Raw genomic sequence first — 15293 nt, 5'->3', positions numbered from 1 at the left:
AGAAAGGAGGGAGGGAGGAAGAGAAAGAAAGAGAGAGAGGGGGTAGAGAGACTATTGGAGCCAGTGCTGAGACAAATGAGAGAAGAAACGCGTCAGGAGGAAGTCAAGTGTATATCTGTGTGTGCGCGCGCGCGCACGCGTGCGTCCGTGAGCGAAACTAGAAAGACGCAAAGAGATGTAGCCTTGGTTTGCCTTATGCACTCAGGGTGTAATGAGTCCATCGATAAGTCTTCAATGTGTTAGATGGGCTACCTACAGTTGGTGTCCTTGCATTGGCCTGTTTCTCACAAGCGTTCTCTCTCGCTTTTTTGTCTCCATATCCTCCCCAAATGACAAAGGAAGCCGGGTTATTTACCTGGCTCTACCCACACTGGCAATACTGCATTACACTAACACTCAGAGTGATAAAACGTGATAAGTTGGAAGGCGTTATGAGGGAGAAAATGGGGTTTTGGTGTGACAATTATTAAATTTGCCTGTTATCCCCACCAGCCCACCATCACCACCACCCTTCATCATCAGACGTGTTGCTCGTCTGCCATATTGCCCACATCTTCATCTGCTGACTGGCAGTGATGAGGGGCAGTAGAACAGGAGCTGAACTGCATGTAGCACGTTAAAATGCCTGGATTTGATATTGCCATATGTTATCTACCTTATAGGAGTCGGGGGGAGGGGTGCTCGTGTCGGTGGTTTATTTGGTTTTTCTTGCTTGCTTCGCTCAAAGGCTTCATTATTAGAGTATTCATTAGTTGTTGCCAATGTAGGAATTCTAAGAAGGTTTTCATTTAGGTTTTTATCCGCTGTTCTCCAGCAGAAAATATATTTTGTTTGTATTATGGCTCATGCCTGTTTCTCGAACTCGACCTGTCACTGGGCCATGCGCTGTGTTGTTACCTGAAACACTGTACAGAGATAAATGCTCTTCAGTTTGGATGCTGGTTCCGTGTTGTGGATGTGATACTTCTAGAGTATTAGTTTAGGTGAAAATTGCATAAAAATCAGCTGATGGGGTTTTTCATTTTAGGGTGGAGACAGAATTAGATTTTTAAGGCAATTAAATAAATGAAAAATAGAAACAGCGACATGTAACCAGCAAAAACAGCAACGTTAGAAACACACATTGACGCGCTAGTAATATTTAGCCCATTTTGGTTTTTGGTGTGTGTGTGTGTGTGTGTGTGTGTGTGTGTGTGTGTGTGTGTGTGTGTGTGTGTGTGTGTGTGTGTGTGTGTGTGTGCTTTTATTTGTTTGCTTCTTTGTTTGTGCGTTTTCCGAATAATCCAGAGGATTTCCTAGATGTCGGATTGTGCGTGAGATTTATTTTTACATTTTATTTTAATTTTTTTAAAGAAAACGAATGTGGCTCCTCCGTGGTCATCAAAGCAGTTCAGAATGCTTTTGTTTTATGTAGCTCTGGTCTAAACGGTTTGCTGGGTTAATAAACGCAGCTTTCAGCTGGTTGTCTCCACATAATGTATTCAAAATCCCTCTAGAGTGACTATCTTTTATCCTCTTGCTGAGAGCATTCTGTTATACAATTGTTACACTGCAGGCTATATAAAGCAACAGTTCAAAAACAGATAAAATGGTGGCATGTGTTCCCAATTAACGTTTCTGTATAGGCAGTGCGAAGCAAAACACATGAGGACTCTTGGAAAAATGATATTTTGTACTTACGCAGTGGACCCATTTTTGACAGAGGCTTAATTTAGTATATTACGTAACACTTCAATTACTAAAATAATACGCGTCAAACAACAGTAATGTTTTCTTGATTTTACAATCAGCCGTTTATCACCAAATGTCTTATGTCCTGATGTGATGACAGCATTAGTATTAATTAAATGAAAGTTAAAAAAAATGAAAAGTATAAAGCAGCAATAAGAGAAAACTAAACGCACTGTCAGATTAGACCCTGGCTGCGTTGGGTAAAGGAGATAGATGTGTTGTACACTTTAAGCTCCATTTGTGTCTCTGTAATTTCGGAAACTCCGGTTACCAAAGTGTTACTACGAAATGAGTTAAATAACCATTTACCTTTGTCTGGTTTCATTCATCAAACCACAAGTGGAGGACTCCTAACACGGGGGGCTATTTGTTTGCTTTACACAAGCAGCTGGGTGCGATTTCACGTTTGAGATATCTGTCTGAAAGCGAAACATTTATTATCCTAAGTTGTCAGCGAGCCTATTTCTCCAAAACCCTCAATGCAAACCAGTGGTTTTATGCAGCAGTGGAAATGTCCTATTGGCGTCACACGTCACTACATTTCACTTATAGTAGCCCGGCTTCTCCCGGTCACATTTGACAAATACTGTTGTTTGAGACAGTAACAATTTCTAAAACAGCGGCTGCTCGTACTGGTGGGAGATTTGGGGTGGGGGTGGGGGGGAGAGAAGACTCTGAAGTGTGACACGGCTTATTTCTCACACTGTCTCGTGCATAAAAAAAATGACGACAACACAGGACAACAAGTGCTTCACCGGGTCTACCAGGCACCTTGAGACAAACTTGCAAAATGGCTGAGAGCACGCAGTGAGGACGAATGTCCGAAATGAAAATGATTCCCGTGACATGTTTGCTGTATCTCTGCAAACAGTCCGAGATTCTAGCTGTGTTCAGAGTGCACGGTCAGTGGAGAGGGGCATATCGTGTGATTACAGTGTGTTGTTCTGAGATCTGTCCGCAGACCACATAGGCAACCTTTAAGCCATGGATCAAATCCAGCCCTTCGGGGTATAGAGTATGCCTAGTTGTGAATGTGACAGAAGGGGGCGCCTCCCTGCTTGCACGCACGCGCGTGTGCGCTCCCGTGTTTGTCAAGACTGTGTCATCTGCGCTTGTAGGCAAATGTTCAGATTTTCACGTATAATTGTGAGGTGTTTGTGTATGTATGCGTGCGGGTTCGCTCCTTACCCGCTTGTGCGTAAAAGCGTGCATCTACCAACGTAACTTACGCGTGTGTGCGTGCGCCGCTGGCCGAGGGAGAGAGGTGATTGTGAAAAAGCCCCGATCGCTGTGTAAGCGGATCCCTTTGTGTTGATTTAGGAAGACGTTTGCTGTATATAACGTTCAAGGCTGATAATATCATTGCCTGGCCAGATAAATAAAGCATTGGCCAAAACCATCGGGTCAGCTATCGATCCGCTTTTTCTCCCTGAGAGAGTGGGGGGTGGTGGGTTGAGGAAAAAGAAGGAGAGAAAGGGAGAGAGAAAGGGAGAGAGACCTCACTCATTAGCATTCCACAGCCATGGACTAAACGCTGACAACTAACAGAGATATCCAGCTCTACACCACTGCATACATTTCCCCCCTTTGTCTTCTTCCCCTGGCCCTTCATTTCCAGCGGACAGATCTCTCGTCACAGCCAACACATTTTTATTTATGCCCTCTCCACTCCTTTTGCACGAATGGACCCCTTGCACAAGAGAGAAAACCTTCTAGTAAAGCAGAGAATAAAAGAGGGGGGGTGATGTTGTAAAAGCTGTGCAGAAGTGACAGCGCTAAGCACACTGGCTTTACTTGAGAGAGATACAATTGTGTGTGACTTGACAAAATAGAAGTGGGAGACGTTTTAAATTGCAACTTTAACTGCCACGATTTAGATATTTTAGGATTTTATTTATTATTTTTTAAATCTAGACACTACGTGCTTTACTGTGATATTACTAATTTTTATTTCTAGTCCGTTTTTAGCTGGATGTTTCTCCATCATGATTTAGATGTTTGGGTTTAATGTGGGACCACTTTTTTCAGCCTTAAAACGCCTGTAAAACAGTTTTTTGTGAAGGTTGTTATTTACGACTGCTCCAATAATGTGTGGATAAAATTAACATGAAGGACAAGAAACAAATGAAAAATAGGCGAAGGTTGAAAAGTTGTGCTGGTTTTTAATTATAGTATAGAAATAATTTACAAATAGCTCGGGTTTAAGTTTGACAGAAATTACATGTATTTATTAACGAGTAAATTCAAACCGAATATTTCACATTCAAAAGGTAATATGGAGACTGTCATTGAAACAATTTGGACAAGTTGGGCTTTTTTTTTTTCTTTTGCTTTTTTCACTCCCCAAATGGCTATATCTTAATATGGGCTCAAGTCTTGCCCAACAATGACAGCTGTTCATCTGATAGTAACTTCTTTCCAAGTTTTCTCCCCACCCACCCCGGGGCCCCCGGTCTCTGTCTTGCTTTGTTGTTTTAAAATATGCATGTCTCTCCGGAATGCCAGTCACGGGTCCAAACTTTGTGTGTCCCAACCTCCCACATGATGAAATGATCCTTTTAAAGCGGGCTCAATATGTCTCAATCTGCACTCCTCTTCCTTCTCTAAAGCTTCTGGGTTCGGGACACAGCCCAGAAATATATTAATTAAAGCGCACTACTACGGACTTTTTTTAAGCAGTGAGGAAGAAGTGGTTGGATCAAGTCAAGCTCTGTCAACGACGGATGGATGAAGATTCATGGCAGAAAAAGCAAAAGAAGAAAAGTAAGGTTCATTTTGACGCTCTCTCTCTCCCTCTCTCCCTCTGTCAATTCATCTCCTCCTCTCTCGCTTTCCTTTGAGTGTGTGTGTGTGTCTGTGTGTGTGCGTGTCCCTTTTGCTCAGTGTTCGTGTGTGTTCTTCGGACTGAAACGGATAAAGCCAGGGGGAGTGAGCGAGAAAGAGAGAGAGAAGTCTGAGAGAAAGGGGAGGAGGGATGTATATATCCGTAAAAAGTGAAAGAGGATGGACGTTTGTCTATGTTTGTGTGGGTCCGTATACACTCATGTGTAAAGGCTTGTCATGACCAAGAAATGAATAAAAAAAATAAAAAAAATTGGCATTAAACTACAAAGTGCAGGTTTGCTCACTGGTGCGCCGCGTGTGTACAGTATATGAACCCTTGTTTGCGCGAATGGTGGCGTTTACGCGTGTGGAATAAACCACTACCAGGGAAGAAAAAAAGGAAACCCGGATGGTCTGAAAGGAAATGCTTGGTTTTGAAGGGGGAATGCTTGATTCGGATGTAGCAGAGCATTTCAGCTCATGAACTCCCAACTCCTTCTGTCATGTCTGAGAAGATGTGTGCATATTTCTCCCTGGCAAAGATATGCTTTTTACAACAGACAAAGACAACTGATCATGATTGATGGGGGCCTGTGTAACAATGAGCCGCTAAGTTTTCAGGGGAAATTTGGGGGAAAGTTTGAAGTGAAACCTGCCAACCTGTTGCTTCTGCTCCAAACATAACAGCAATATCAGCACCATGATAACATCCCGTGAGCCATGCAGCATCTCATCCCATCATAATCCACTACTCCAAAAATGTAAACATACCAGCAGTGGGAATCATTGGGAGACCTGCACAAACAAATTGAATTTAATTACTGTGTTCATTTATTAAATTCAGATACGTTTTAATAGACATCCCAACAGTCTGATTATGTCAACATATGGGAGGCCGTGCAGCAAGGCCCGGGCTTACATACCTGATAACGCCTGGGCTTTTCAGCAATATTTACGGCTTCTCTTTCTAATACACTCCAGATGGTGAGTGACTGTGCCACCGCAGTCAGCGAGCTCCTCAATTTTTACTCAGCAGCATTTTGTTGCAATTACATCAGCGCTGGGACAGAATTTATTGGTGACCCACTTTCCCCGCATTATATGCATAAATGAAAATTTTAAAAAGAAATTAAATTCGTCTAAAAAAAACAAATGGTGTTTTTTTCACCAAGTTTTTTTTATTTATTTATTTATTTATTTATTTATTTATTTTTCGCACGTGACTTTCTACTATTAGAGAAAGGGGGAAATAAAACACAAAAATCTCATTAAACACACTCTTCAAATACTCCCCTGTTCACTGCGTGATGGATTAATATGTTATAAAGACAAAACACACAGGCCGCATTCATGGCTGACCAATCTTTGTTGTTGCCTGTGCGAGGTTTTTTTTCAGCCAGTCACTCAAGCAGAATAATGCGTGTAAAGATATAATCCACTAAGCCTATACTCTCTGTGCTCCCTTGCTATATTATCCACTGACAATAAATTGGCAAGCTTTTTAGCAGATATCCAGCGTCTCAACTGAAACACGTGCGAAATACACTTGCCAAGGGTTTGTGTAAAAATACTAAATTTGTTTATATATTGCATTACCACATTAAGTTTAGTATGGCATGATGAACGCAAGTGTGTCTGCTGTGGAATAATTCCAATGGGTTTTTTTTTTTGAGTGATAATATAATCATAAACACATTATCTGAACTGAACAAAGCACATTTCGAATCATGAAATCATAAATCATCTATCTATCTATCTATCTATCTATCTATCTATCTATCTATCTATCTATCTATCTATCTATCTATCTATCTATCTATCTATCTATCCGTTATAGACTGTTTAACTGTCAAACCTGCACCAGCTCATATTGTTGCTGTCGGTGTTCACCTGGATTGCTCAGACAGGCTGCTGTAGGTCTATTATGATTAACTGAAACGAAGCACTGAAGGGTATTTTTCATGTATGCCACTGGGAACCGCTCCTGACAGTGGTAAGGTTTCCCATTGACTCCCTTAAGTCTCTATGGTTGGATCTCTTTCTCTCTCTCTCTCCCGGCCACCTCAGAGGCTTGTTGATAAATACGTCTTTTTTTCCATCTTACTCAGCACCATCCATCAAATTTGTATGTCCACGTTACACTGCTGCGCTTAGGGGAGAGCGGGGATGCCAGCAGGCGTGCAGAAACACACTCCAAATCGTCAACAAGGGATGCATTTCTGTCTCTACACAAACTAAATAATTACTTCGCACCTCGTTCTGGTCATGTTAACGTGGTGAATTGTCTTAAATTAGGTTATGCTAGGGTTATGCTGTTTTGGAGATTTAGAAGTGGTCTTCTGCTGTGCTCTGAGGGTTAATAACCTCTTCACGCACTATAACCACTGCGTTTTGATCCTAGTAATACGCTGGATAGAGCGTTTTTTTTTTTCCTGGCTTGCCCACGGCTTGGACCACTCTACAGAAGACCAGTCGCCCTGTGGTTGCAAACTCTTTGTGGCCCCACATACCGCCGCTGTGATTATAGAAGTGCCTCCTCTCCCTTGTTAAAGAAGCAAAGCTCTAATCTAGCCTCTATGTCGCCCCCAAAGCCAGCTTGCTATGTGTACGTGTGTGTCTGTGCGCGCGCATGTGTGGGGACAAGTGGGGGTCGGTCTGAGCGAGAGGAGAGAGGAGAGTTAAAAAAAAAAAAGGAAAAGAAGAAGAGGGGGTGGCGGGGTGGTTATAACGCAGTGGCCCTTTCCTTCGTTTGAGTGACACGACCCCTCTCTTCTCTTCAAAGGCCATGCAGAAATAAACGCATCTCATTTGAATGGCGATTTTCTTGGTGGTATTTTACAGCCAAGATTTCTGGAATAGGAATGTGGGGTTTTTTTCCTGCAATATTGAATTGGGATGGTTCTGGTGGCCGGGTATTCAATATTCCCATCTCTCCACATGCAGCATTCTGCAGTCAGTGTGGTATTTTGTCCATGACTACATCACCAACACTACCCCCCCTCCACTCCCGCGCCCCCCGCCCCGTCCAAATTCATTTGCATCCGCTGATGATATCAGTAAAGAATTGCTGGCACCATATGAGGCAGGGTGGGGGGAGAAGGCTTATTTGGATAAAACTGGACCGCAGAGTGGACACGGCCCTAAAGGTCAGTCGCCCATTCATGTTAAGGTGGCAGGGGGTGTGTGTGCTGGGAGGGGGTCGGCATGGGGTTGCCAAAGAGGCTTATTTGAAAGCGGGCGTATATTTGAGGCAAGGGAGTGAAAAGAAGTGGACCACAAAGCTCGTCATACTTCAAATACGCCCCGTCACATCTTCACTCTTTCGTTTCCACGCAGGAGGCGGGTATATAAAGTGGGGTCTCAATGCTATGGCATGGCCTGCAGAACGCGCAGCTGAAAATAAAACACGAGGACTGAAAAGTAGATCTTAGAGGTTTAGGTGTATAAAGAAAGTCGTCTCCAAGGTTCTCCTTTTAGTGCTTCCCTCTGATTTGTGCAAATAAAATACTGAATGAATTAAAAATAAAGAAGCCAGAGTGGTTATCAGAAAGCCCCTTTTTAATGCAGCTGATGTGGAGTATTTCACGTAACCTCGCGGGCTTGTTTACAGCACCATAATGCTGAAGAGATAGAAAACCTTTTCTGAGATGGTTCTTTATAGCACCAAAATAGGGCTTTGCTATGGAGCAAGCCTATAATTTTCTGATTACTAGGCTCTATGCTACAATTTTGGTAATAGTGCAGAATTTCAAGGATTTACTTGTGAGGCAAAAAGAAAAAAACGGAATATAATGGTATGTGCGCGGTATATTTCAACAGAATCAACTGTTTTAAGTATGACAGATAAAAATATGTCATACTTAAATCTGGTGCTTCACATATGTATATGAATCTCTCTCTCTCTCTCCCCCCCATATATGTATATATATATATATATATATATATATATATATATATATATATATATATATATATATATATATATATATATATATATATATATATATATATATATATATATATATATATGTATAGTGCCCATGCAGTCTAAACTTCTGTTTCACTACAAAGGATGTACAGTATCATCATATATACACCTACGCTAATATATATAATTTCAAAAGTATTTTTATACTTCGAGATCATGTTAAAAATGGAGAGTCAAAATTAATTATTTTTATAGATTTTTTTCCACAAATTAAAACACTTTATAATATGTTGATTGAGCTTTTAGAGATGTACTATTACTCTAGAGTTCTTTGTTTACATCGCCTATGTATTTCTTTATTTTTTATATAAATGTAAATGTATACACCTAACTGTTCTAATGTGGACTCAGGTGACAAGGGGCCGCTGTTTGAATGAAGAACAGTGAAGCTTGATCACTTTAGATATATAGCTCTGCATTGATTGCTGCGCTAATAGAGCGTGTACCCACACTCGCGATCAAGCTTTTACCACTGCTATCATTATTCCTCATCATTATTACTGCTTATACTGTATGTGGCTATAACTGCTATTGCTGTTATTGAGCCATCATTATCAGCAATGATGTTAAGGGAACACGACTTAGTTTTGTCTTTGTATATGAAATAATGGCTGCGGTGAAGATGATTGGGTGGGTCGTACCATAGGAGCATATTACTGACCATTTTACTCACAAGGTTCTGCTTTTTCTGGCTTTTAATGTGCCGAAAAAGCTACCTCTTAATACGACCGAGCAGCAATAGGGAATCTCTTTCTTTCCTTCCCTCCGCATACATAAAATTGATTCCTAACTAAACCCTCGGCAGAAGATGTATTATTTGCTTTTGGTACAAATACACATCCCGAGTAAAATGTTGCGATTGAGTTTAAGCTGATAGTATCAGCAAATTTGTCAAGTGGGACAAATAGCAGTTCTTTGAAATAAATCAAAAAAAGTTCTCCGATTTTGAGTTTGACCACTGATCTGCTGGTTTGCCACCTTGAACCCTCCGCTGTCCAATAAAGCTGGATTCGGTGGAGAAGTAAAAAGCGGCACACGCTACAGTAACAGTAATAAAAGAGTTTTGGTTGAGTAGTGTCTCACTCGTGTACAAGCAGTAAACTTGTTTGGAGTGTCTGAGAGCGCTAAACCGCGGTGCTTTGTTGTGGCGTCCCTCTGCGCCCCTGTGTGCTGTCTGCGTAAAGGCAGCCTCCTTCTCGCAGACCCCTCCACGATGTCATTGTTTCTACCTTAGTTTGCTAGATGGCGCTCTGCGTTGTGGGACCCTCTGGCACAAGAAACGCCTCATACCCTCTCTCTCACTCTCTCCTCAGCTCTGCTCTCAGCCCACAGTGCACGGCGAGCAGCCGAGCAGCTTTCCCGTGACATTTTTTTAAACCAGACATTTTCGCAGCTGAAAACGACTTTAAAGCATATTCCACCGCTGTGTTCAGATACAGACTTTTCCAATTACATTACCCTGTGTCGACCAACATTTTTTTAAAAGCTGTGGGGACACATCGATTAAAACCAGCGATCAGTAATGCATTTAATTGCAGTGGAAACTGATAATAACTCAGACTGTCACACAGCATTTGATCTTTTAATAATTGTTTGTTTCAGAAATGCAGCATTGCAGAACATATATTCCAATTAAGTTTTAAATTATAATGAGCACTATAGAAAGCCTTTAAATATTTTTAACGATTTCACTTTAAATTTAAATAAAGAGAAACACGCAGAATCAAAAGATGTAACAGTAAAGTTGGACTGGGACTCGCACACAGCAGAAATATCAATATTTTGGCCATGAAGAAAATCTATTAACGATAATGACACGTCATGTCTCTAAGAAATGGCGTTTCAAGTGCAGTAATCCAAAACAAAGAACACTTTATTAGCCTGTAAAAAAATAAAATAAACGAAAAATTTTTTGAATCTAATTTGGCGTTTATTTTATTTTTATTTTATTTTATTTATTTATTCGCGGTCGTCTGTCAGACTTCAAGCAATTTTGGATTGGTTATTAGCAAGGAAAGGGTCCATTGTTGTGTTTGCTGAGTGGTCCACTCTGCTCTAAGATATACTGCTGCAGTTACACTTTCACTAAATAGCGGCTTGTCGGTGTCTGACGTTGATGAATGTGCTGGAGACTTTGAGAGCCTTTTACAGCTGTCTTAAAAAGCGCCGTGGCCCCAAACCAGCTACAAACAGATCAGGTGCAGGGGTCTTAATGCGGCAGTCAGCGACAAAGAAACACTGTTGCACTGAAACGCAAATATTTTATTTTGAAAAAACAAGTTGGCTCTTCTTGTCGGTTGGCGTTGAGAGTTTATCATTCTGAGATTACGAATTAGATTATAAATATAATTAAAACGAAGTTTTTATAAAACATGCATTTTAACCATCTTTCAAGTTGTCAACAGATCACAGGAGGAATCCAGAAAATAGATTTCTTCTTATGTGGCTGAAGATGAACACAGTGCAAGTGCAGCCCATGTGGGCTGTGAGTCGTGGTTTTGGCTTTTTTCCCCTTCCTGTGACTTCATCTGCTCCTCACATGAAGACGGTTAAGATACAAAGTGAACTCCAGTATTATGTTTGGAGTCAGCTGAGTCAACAAACTTGGATTATTTTTTCGATTAAGTTCTTTAAAAAAAAATTAAAACTTGTATTTTTAAAAAATAATTTAACTGTACACTTCAATGAGGAAAAAAGATTGATATATATCACTGTCTGAGTAGCTCAGTAACTTCCTTCTCCATGAAATAAAGTGGATGACGACAGGGTGGCTTTCACAAAACGCACACTCACACTTACACACACACACACACACACACACACACACACACACACACACACACACACACACACACACACACACACACACACACACACACCACAAACACTCACACACACCACAAACTTGTGGGCATGGGCACAGAAGTTGCCGGATCCGGAGCTCACTTGGTCCCTCTGCTTTAAAGAACACTGACCACAGGCAAGGTTTCATGGCTGATTGAGCTGTATTATCCATTTGTTCTCGACTCCATCCCCAACTCACACACACTCACACTTTCTCCCCCGTTGGATCCTGGGTGGTGTGGCACAGCAGGCTCGCTTGTATACTGTATGAGGGGGCCTCTCCACCTGCAGCCCCTAGGAAGACACAAACCCAGGGATTTCACCCCGTTCCCTTCAAACCCATCGTCTTTACTGCTATTTACATGAGCTAGCCTCCACATTATTAGCAAGCAGAGGGGAAGAGAAGGAAGCAGCATTTTTTTTTTTGAACAATAGGCACAGGCCCGTTATACATTTTGAGTGTTTGAGTAAGGCTCTCTTGGTATTTGTTTTCCACGACTTAACAAGCCATCATTTCAAACCTGCATATAGAATTGAAATAGCTCAGAGATCCCGCAGGCAAAGGGCGGGCTGCGAGTTCAATTAAGGTGGAATAATGCATGGGGACAAAGCCAATGATGACCTCGATTGAAATTGATCAGAAAACGAGACCAGAAAACGCATTCACGGGAAAAGAAAACACACGCACGCACACACAGTAGCCTCTTTGTTGTAACTGAATGTTACCTCTTTGTATCTGCACTAAGGCCTGTCTGCCTCTGTGAAATTGCAGGCTACTTAGATTTTAGAAATATTTCTAATTCCCGAATAGAAAGCTAAGAATTTAATACCACCGAACCTATGTCTAGACTAAGTCATTCATTGTATGACATCTCTTTCTCTCCTTCCTTAATCGAATTTGCCACATTTAAGCTGGTATGTGCGGATTTTGACGCATAAGCAGACATTTGGGCTCTATCCCTGGAATGACAGAGAATACGAAGGTTTGTCATAATTTCTTAAGTAGAAAACAAGATATTTCACCACCACAGTGGGATTTTAACGAATTAAAATAACTCACTGCTTGCCTGTGATAAAAAGGTATGGGATTGAGGCGCATGCTTGTTAAGTAACTTGCTGTCAGTATAGTTAGCAGTGCTCTGATATGGACGGTGGCTGCAGAGCTTCATCTCTTGGGGTTTTAATTAACAAGCTGTCTCAAAGCTGTAGAGCTCCATCAAACAGCCCCTCGCTCTCTCTCGCTCACACACACTCGCTCTCTCTTTCTCCACCAGTAAATCCACCCCCAGTCAGTGCCTTGGGCTCTCTCTCAAACTTTAGACATTCTGGGTCCCAAATCAACTTGTTACCACAGTATGTGCACCAGCTGATAGGGTGTAACTACTATGAGAAGATTTGCAAAATACAAACGCAAAAATATTTGCTTAGCATCTAGTTTCATGCACCGATGCCCACGTTTGTTCACCAGACGTCCACATACTGTACGTATTCTGTTGGGTTTGACTTCAAGCCTGAATGGCGCGTGGGGAATTCGTGCTTTCTCTGTAAGCTATTGCAAGGAATGACTTCCATCGTCTGTTTTCATACTTCTGTTTTTAATATATATATTAACTCTGCTTTGCTCCAGTCTGCAGAACATGCTCTGATCGATCCTAAAAAATACTTGATAAACTTAAATAAGAATCTTTATCAGATCCCATATATTTATATATAAACACACAATGGCCTAAGTTACTTTAGGTTTACAGGTTAAGATTTCATATTCATAATATATCACAGGCTTAAAAAAACATGCTGCTCTGTCATGTCTTTATCATCCAGTAATAAAGAAAAAAGTTACACGTGCAACAAACCTTTACAAGAGAAGAAACCCTGCTGCTTAAGCTTCAATTATGCAGTAATAAACATGCAAATACGCCTTCATAACAATGTTAATGCACCCTCATTTATTAATTTCAGTCATTTTTTAAACGAACATTTTATATTTCACCATGGCAACTATTTGGGGTTAAAAAAAAAAGAACGGAAAAAACACTTCACCACTTCCTTTTCTAGATGCTGGAAAACTTATTTATGTTTAGGATCATTGCGATGAATGTGACCTGTTTGAAATCGAAGAATAGAGTCTTAAAGTGAGGGAAGTAATGTAGGGAAGGTTGAATCCCGTGAGAAAACATAAAATAAAGTGTGCGTAAGTGTCACTGTGTGTGGTTTACATAGGTAGTCAGTGTAAACCGTCATCATCCTCTTGATGTTGATTCTCTACCACAGTGCTACAGAGTGTAAGCACTGGCTTCAGAAAAGATTTGTCTTTGGTAAAAAAAGAAACAAAATCTCTCTCTCTCTCTCTCTCTCTCTCTCTCTCTCTCTCTCTCTCTCTCTCTCTCTCTCTCTCTCTCTCTCTCTCTCTCTCTCTCTCTCTCTCTCAGCCTATAGTAAACTCCCACTGTGGCCCAGACGGGGGTAATTTGATAGCAAGGCAAGGTCAAGACAGTGCGCTGTCCATGGTACTGCGGCGGGGCAGGCTGGATGTTATCATCAAATTAGACAGGACAAGTTTCAAATCGATGCCACCCCCGGATGTCTGGAGACCGCCACCAGCAGTCGGAGTTAAAGTCCTAACAAGTCCCCCCTGACAGGTCAACACCTCAACACAAACACACACCTCTGATGCAGCAGCCTACAGGTCAGCAGCGCTGTGCTGGCGAGATAAGCACCAATCCCATTGAAGGCTCTAAGTGAAATATAGCTTTAGGTCCAGTACTATTCTGCGGGCCCTGCATGGGACTGGGATGAGGTTGGATATCATAATATTTTTTTTCAACCCATTTATTTGACAGTCTTTATTTATCATTGTGAGGAATACCTAGGATTATTAACAGAACTCGCGCGCGCGCGCTCAGCCGCGTACACACACACACACACACACACACACACACACACACACACACACACACACACACACACACACACACACAAAGACAGAAAGAGGGAAATAAAAGTTTTAAGTCAAGCTTATGTTTCTGGATGAAGTGCTTTTTTCCCCACTGATGATAACTGTCAGCAAAAAGGTTTAGCCAAGACAAAAATAATGTGCTTCCATCTTGACAAATTCAAAGAATGAGATGTTTAAACTGTGTTTTTGATGCATAAGAACTCAAAAAAGAACACTCTCTTTTATAGTTTTTACATTAAAAAACGTTGCAATACTGTAAAATATTCTTTTGCATAATATTTTTCTGAAATAAGCAGTGATTCATTTCTTAGATCCCACCGGGTACGAAATAAAAAAAAAACACTGCATGTTTTTGTTGTTGTTTTTATAATCTAAACTGCAAATTGCAGGTTTTGCTATGAGTTCATCTCATTAATAATTGTTTGAAACTAACATTGCATGTGTTGGCAATTCTACTCTGCTTATTTTTATTATTATTATTTTTATTATATATGTTTATATTTACGACAGCTCATTGCATTTCACTGAATACTAAATAATTAAAGGCGTGAATCTTCGCTCTCTTCGGACAAAAAGTGAAATCTTGGACTTTATCTAGCCTGTAAGTGTATTATGGGCTATGCATTATCCGTCTATTTGTGAAAGATCAAAAGTGTGTCGGAGTTGAGGGGGGATCTCAAAAAAGAGGGAAGAGGGCACTGATTAGAGATGCTGCCAATCTGTCACCCCCTGACAGCTTTTGCTGCGGGGATAAACAGCAATAAAGTCTAGATGGCCGCTGTGTTGTTAACTTCACACTCACTATCACACACACACACACAGCTCGCCACCGGAGGAACAGGTAAATTCACTCAGCTCCTCACAGCCCCCACCCCCTCGCCTATCATCGCCTCTGTCTCCCTCCCTGCATGTCAAACTACCCCTTCCCTCCGTCAAACTCTCCCCCTTTTC

The sequence above is a fragment of the Pelmatolapia mariae genome, linkage group LG12, assembly GCF_036321145.2.
Source record: "Pelmatolapia mariae isolate MD_Pm_ZW linkage group LG12, Pm_UMD_F_2, whole genome shotgun sequence".
NCBI classification, from domain to species: domain Eukaryota; kingdom Metazoa; phylum Chordata; class Actinopteri; order Cichliformes; family Cichlidae; genus Pelmatolapia; species Pelmatolapia mariae.
This window is presented reverse-complemented; position numbering follows the sequence as displayed.